Genomic DNA, 7,001 nt, shown 5'->3' with positions numbered 1-7,001 from the left:
AGTACATGAGAGATGTGTATTGAGCTACAATATGTAATGCGTTAGTTAGTAAAATGCATGCTGTTTTTGTGTGGTATTAAGTGCATAATCGGCCTCAACATGGGCATGCATATTCGGCCACATGAGGGGAAATTGGTGTGCATGCATTCGGTTAGAGGCAAGCATATTGATGCCTATTCTTGGCTTAGAAAATTCGGCTAAGAGGAATACTAACTAAGGTGTTGAGTTCGATTCATGATTTTGTACATATGCGACTTTGATGCCTAATGAGTAGATATTTATATATTGGCTAGGCATCTTGAATTCCTCTTCCGATGCTCAAATGATAAAACCAATTTATTTGTTAAATTTAGCCCAAGAAGCTAGAGGTGGAGAATCAAGCAAAGGCAAAGGAAAGATAATCGAGTAGTCGATTGGAAATCGTTTCATCCAATATAAGGTAAGTCATAAAGCATATATTTGGCATTGATTTAAATGATCATAATATATATATGCAATTGTGTTTAATGAATTGATGTGTAAGTGGAAATGTATGTGTATGGAATGATGCCATTGTTGAATGTATAAAGGTAGTAAAATGCATAACGTATTGGTCTTGGCACTAAGTGTGCGGGTATAAATGGACACGGTGACAAGATTGGCACTAAGTGTGCGGATTTAAAATTTGTACAGCACTAAGTGTGCGAATTTGATTATATAGCACTATGTGTGCGAGCTGATTATATAGCACTAAGTGTGCGGACTTATTATATGCTTTTGCATCACTATTGGCACTGAGTGTGCGATATTATCGAGTTGATCACGGACAGCGGATCGGGTAAGTACCTCGAGCTCATGATGAATAGAAAATACGTCCATGCTTGGGGTTGAATTGGTAAGCCTTAAATCTATGTGATGATTGAAATTGTATGGTTGTGCTGGAAAATGAGTTAATGTGTAAAAAAATGCTTCGATTATCTTGTTGTGTAGAATATGAAATGTGGATGTATGAATTGGTACGAGATTGGACCGAAAGGTTCGAGGTATTATGGTATGGATTCGATATGGACGAGTACCTAGTTTCATTTGTTGTACATGTAGTAGTAATTTTATCAGTGGATTGACGAATGCTTATGACTTACTGAGTTGTAAACTCACTCAGTGTTTTCTTGTCACCCATTTTAGGTCACTGGGACTCGTACTGTTGTGTGCTCGGAACCGTCGTTGAAGTCATCACACCGGCTGAAATCTTGTGGTATTACTTTTTTGTTGTTGAAGAACATTTGGCATGTATAGGCTATTATATTTTGTCGATTTGTGGGATTGTAAACTTTAAGCCATGTGAAAATGGCCTATGTGGTCGTCGAGTGGGATGCTAGAACCTATAGCCACGAGTCTTAGAAACTCAAATTTTGTTAAGGTGGCCATAATTTGTGTCATGTATGATGGATGATTAAGGCCAAGGAAAAATTCATGAAATTGGCATAGTCTACTGCAGTAACTGTTGCGGACAGCAGCAGTGAGATGAGATTGAAAAATCACTAAAAATAGTATAAGTAGAATTAAATAGTGAGTAAATTATGGAACTGATCCTTGATGAATCTATTTTATATGGACGAAACGAAACGACCATATGAGCAGTATACTGGGAGATATTAAAGTTCTCGTGAGACAGGGCCAGAACGATTTCTGGGTCCCCTGTCGTGACTTTGAAAATTTACCATAAATTATCCAGAAAGAATTAGGAGTCATGCCTTATATGTACAGATTCCATTTTGAGTCTAGTTTCATTAGAAACAAACGGCACCAGTATTAAAGCCCTGTACAGAAAGATATTCAAGTTGTAACGCGCGGAGGTCAGAGCAGTCGATCCCTGTAACATGGGTGACTTTAACTAATAAACTGTACCAATCGGCCCAACCAAAAATTCTAAAAATAAATCCATGGATGGATATATGAGTCTAAATTCAGGGAAAATTTACGAAACCAGTTTCCGAGTTTTGGAACTCGAGATATGATTTTAAGGCGACGGTGACGCAGTTTTCCAGCCTGTCCAGAAATGCCAAATTGGTCGGTACTTTAAGAGGATTTGTCTCGTTAACCCCTCGTGTCCGACACCGGCGCCGGTCACGAGTTAGGGTGTTACAATTTTATTGGTATCAGAGCTATGGTTTAGTCGGTTCTAGGACTACCATAGCGCGTGTGAGTCTAGCTATACATGCCAAATTGATAGTGCTTAATAATGTGATGACTTGACGGTTGAAATTTTTGTTTTAATTAGCGATGGAACCCGGTAGAGAGACCCTTGGCGGATGACGTTGAAAGTGTAGCGGCTGCTCCTGCGCAAGGGACACCGCCTGTTGAGCCTCGGTCATCCGCGAATAATCAAAATGAAGGGCGAAACAAGCCTTCTTCACTATGATGAATGAGTGGGTCGCATAATATGCCCGAACCAACCCTACTGTCCAACCATTCCCGAATTTAAACACTCCACCCCAAGAGCCCGCAATGCCTCCGATTCATCGATCCCGTGAGGCTGAGTAAACCACCTGTGGACTTGATTAGGAAGCATGGGGCCGAGGAGTTCAAGGCCATAGTTACCGATGATGCCGAAAAGGCCGAAGTTCGCTCGATAACACCATTAGAGTGTTAGATGAATCGTCATGCACACCGACGAATGTCTTAAGTGTGCTATATCCTTGTTGCGAGACTCACTTACTATTGGTGGAGGACTTTAATTTCCATAGTCCCAAATGAACGAGTTACTTGGGATTTCTTCCAATCCAATTTCGAAAGAAATACATTAGTCAACGGTTCATCGATCGAAGCGTAAGGAATTCTTGGAACTCAAGCAAGGCCGGATGATCAGATCTCGAATACGAACATGAGTTCGTAAGACTTAGTCGGTATGCTCGGGAGTGTGTGGCTGATGAGGTTGCGATGTGCAAAAGATTTGAAGAAGGATTGAATGAAGAGTTAAAGTTACTAGTGGGAATTTTGGAGATAAAGGAGTTCGTGACACTAGTCGAACGAGCACGCAAGGCGGAAGAACTTGGGAAGGAGAAGAAGAAGGCTGAATTTGAAGCAAGAGATTACCGTAAAAGATCGACGAGTAAAGCTCCGTTCTCGGCTATAAAGAGGTTCAGGAGGACACCAAGAAGTCGAGGACGATCGGGAATTTCCATTAGAACCCGACCATCGACGGACTCCGAGCTACTTCAGTAGCTAGTGTGGGCAATAATCGTCAAGAGAGACTGAATGCCCCCAATGTGGAAGACGACACCTAGGTGAATGTTGGGGTAAGTCTTAATAGGGCTGTTATGGATGCGGTTCAAGGACCACTTCATTAGGGATTGCACGAGCTAGATGAGAAGAATAAGATGCAAGGTGCGAGATCTAGTGGGGCGACACTAGAGGTAGACCCCGAGGGTTTCAGGAGGTAGGGCGGTAATCGAGGGGAGCCACCGACACGGCTGTTCGATCCGAGACCCGAGCTCCTGCTAGAGCATATGCCATCCGCGCACGAGAGGAGGCATCCTCCCCGACGTTATCACTGGTACTTTTACTCTCTTTGATACTAGTGTGATTGCATTGATTGACCCGGCTCTACTCATTCATATGTATGTGAAACTTTAGCATCCAAGAAGACTCTCACCGTTGAGTCTCATCGAGTTCGTAATTCGAGTGTCAAACCCTTTGGGTCAATACGCATCGTTGATAAAGTGTGCAAGAGATGCCCCTAATAATTCGAGAATCTGTTTTCCTACCGATCCGATGCTTTTACCATTTAATGAATTGATGTTATTCTTGGTATGGATTGGTGACCGTACATGATGCAATGGTGGATCGCAAAAGGAAAACCATTGATTTGAGGAGTACAAATAATGAGGTAGTCCGAGTCGAGTCTCATCGATTTAAAAGGAGCGCCAGCGATAATATCTTCTATGACCGCCGGAGGTACGTGAAAAGGGTGTGAAACATACCTTGCGTATGTGTTTGGAAGTAAAGAGACGGAAAGGAAACTCGAATCGGTACCAGTGGTTTGTGAGTATTCAGATGTTTTTCCCGAGGAGTTACCGGATTGCCACCGGTTCGAGAAGTGGAATTCGCATCGGTTGTACCGTACTACGCCGATTTCAATAGCCCCGATCGTATGGCATTAACGGAATTAAAGGAATTGAAGGTTCAATTGCAAGAACCGACGGATAGAGGTTTCGCCGACCGAAGTTTTTCTCCATGGGGCGCTTTGTATTGTTTGTGAAGAAGAAGGACGGAACCATGAGGTTGTGCATCGACTATCGTCAACTCAATAAAGTGACGATAAAGAATAAATATCCATTGCCACGAATTGACGATTTGTTTGATCAATTAAAGGGAGCCTCGGTGTTTTCAAAGATAGATTTGAGGTCGGGGTACTATCAGTTGAGGGTCCGAGAATCGGACATACCCAAAACCGCTTTTAGAACGAGGTATGGTCACTACGAATTCTTGGTGATGCCGTTTGGGCTCACTAATGCCCCTGCGGTGTTTATGGATTTAATGAATAGAATTTTCAGGCCATACTTGGATCGGTTCGTAGTTGTATTTATCGATGACATTCTGGTCTATTCGAGAGATGAAACTGAGCATGCTGAACACCTGAGGCTAGTGTTGCAAATCTTACGAGATAAGCAGTTATACGCAAAGTTCAGTAAATGTGAATTTTGGTTGAAAGAGGTTAGCTTTTTGGGGCACGTGGTGTCCGCATCGGGTGTCAGGGTGGACCCGAACAAAATTCTGGCCATAGTCGATTGGAAACCACCAAGGAATGTTACCGAAGTTAGGAGCTTTTTGGGGCTTGCCGGTTATTACCGACGATTTGTAAAAGGTTTCTCGACAATAGCCACGCCAATGACAAAGCTACTCCAAAAGGATGTTAAGTTTGAATGGACGGAGAAATGTCAGAAAAGTTTCGATCAACTGAAAGCTTATTTGACTGAAGCCCCAATTCTAGTGCAACCCGAATCGGGCAAAGAGTTTGTCATTTATAGTGACGCATCCCTACTTGGGTTGGGTTGCGATTGATGCAAGAAGGGCGAGTTGTGGCCTATGCGCCGAGACAATTAAAGCCACATGAGAAAAATTATCCGACCCATGATCTCGAATTGGTCGCCATCGTATTCGCTTTAAAGATATGGCGACATTACTTATTTGGTGAGAAGTGCCATGTGTATTCGGATCACAAAAGTCTCAAATATTTGATGACTCAAAGAGACTTAAATCTGCGACAAAGACGATGGCTCGAGTTGTTAAAAGATTATGAACTCGTTATTGATTATCACCCGAAAGGCCAATGTGGTTGCGGATGCCTTAAGTCGGAAATCACCGCTTGCTTTTACGAGCGATGAATGTACACTTGTCTATTCTACCCGACAATGTGTTAGTAGCCGAATTGAAGGCCAAACCATTGTTGGCTCATCAAATTCGGGAAGCTCGTAAAGTTGATGAGGAGTTGCTTGCAAAACGGGTGAGTGTGTTCGAGCAAGGAATCGAGTTTCAAATTGATGATGACGATTGTTTAAGGTTTAGAAGTCGTCTGTGTGTTCCAAAGAATTCGGAACTTATTTCGATAATTCTAAATGAAGCCCATTGTAGTCGAACGTCAATCCACCCGGGTAGTACTAAAATGTACAATGACCAAACGCCAATTTTGGTGGCCCGATGAAACGAGACATTTCGAATTTGTTTCAAGGTGTCCGATATGTCAACAAGTGAAAGCGGAACATCAAGTGCCATCGGATTACTTCACCGATCATGATACCCGAATGGAAATGGGATCGAGTCACAATGGACTTTGTATCCGGACCGCCATTGTCGTGAGTAAGAAGGATGCGATTTGGGTCGTTGTCGATAGACTAACTAAGTCGGCTCACTTTATCCCCGCACGCACGGATTTTTCAATGGACAAATTAGCGGAATTGTACGTTTCTCGATTGTGAGATTACACGGGTGCCTATTTCTATCGTGGTCGGATAGAGACCCAAGATTTACGTCGCGATTTTGGAAGAAATTGCAAGATGCTTTGGGTACCAAGCTGCATTTTAGCACCGCTTTTCATCCCCAAACCGATGGTCAATCCGAACGGATAATTCAAATACTCGAGGATATGTTGAGATGTTGCATCCTTGAGTTTAGTGGTTCATGGGAACGGTATTTACCTTTGATTGAATTCGCCACAACAATAGCTTTCAATCAAGCATTAAGATGGCGCCTTACGAGGCTTTATACGGTCGTAAATGCCGCACCCCATTATTCTGGACTGAACTTAGTGAAGGTAAATTCTTCGGTTGATTTGGTTAAGGATGCCGAGCAAAAGTTCGAGTAATTCGTGAAAGTTTGAAAGTCGCCGGATCGCCAAAAGTCGATGCGGATTTGAAAAGAAAAGATATTGAATATCGTTGGAGACAAGGTCTTTCTCAAAGTTTCACCTTGGAAGAAGGTGCTTAGATTTGGTCGTAAGGGCAAATTGAGTCCGAGGTTTATCGGGCCATATGAAGTATCCGAACGAGTTGGGCCAACGATATCGATTAATTTTGCCCCCGAGCTCGAAAGGATTCACAACGTTTTCATGTCTCGATGCTTGACGATATAGGTCTGATCTATCGCACGTAATTGCTCCATCCGAGATTGAGATTCAGCCTAATTTGAGCTATGAAGAGGAACCGGTTCGCATTATGATGCGTGAAGTAAAAGAGTTACGCAATAAGAAAATCCCGTTAGTGAAGGTGTTATGGCATAAACACGAATTGAAGAAGCCACTTGGGAACTTGAGGACTCTATGAAAGAGCGATACCGAGCCTATTTACGGTAAGATTTTCGGGACTAAAATTTCTTAAGTGGGGAGAGTTGTGACATCCCAAAATTTACCCTAGTCGGGATGTGGTTTCGGGACCACAAAACCGAGGCATAAAAATAATTTATAATTTATTTTGATGCCTATAATATGTGTTAATTCATGTGTGACATTTTGATGTTTCGATTTA

The 7,001-nt window shown here is 42.5% G+C and overlaps 1 long non-coding RNA gene across 1 annotated transcript; it reads left to right on the top strand.

Moving 5' to 3' along the window:
* The first annotated feature begins 351 nt into the window (after window positions 1-351).
* Window positions 352-1,458, top strand: LOC128291509 (uncharacterized). Its single transcript, XR_008281319.1, has 2 exons — window positions 352-439; window positions 1,165-1,458. It is a non-coding gene; the product is annotated as an uncharacterized LOC128291509 (long non-coding RNA).
* Window positions 1,459-7,001: the final 5,543 nt, after the last annotated feature.

This window comes from Gossypium arboreum, chromosome 4 (genome assembly GCF_025698485.1).
Source record: "Gossypium arboreum isolate Shixiya-1 chromosome 4, ASM2569848v2, whole genome shotgun sequence".
NCBI classification, from domain to species: Eukaryota; Viridiplantae; Streptophyta; class Magnoliopsida; order Malvales; family Malvaceae; genus Gossypium; species Gossypium arboreum.
Note: the sequence above shows the minus strand (reverse complement) of the source record. Positions and strands in the feature narration are given on the sequence as shown.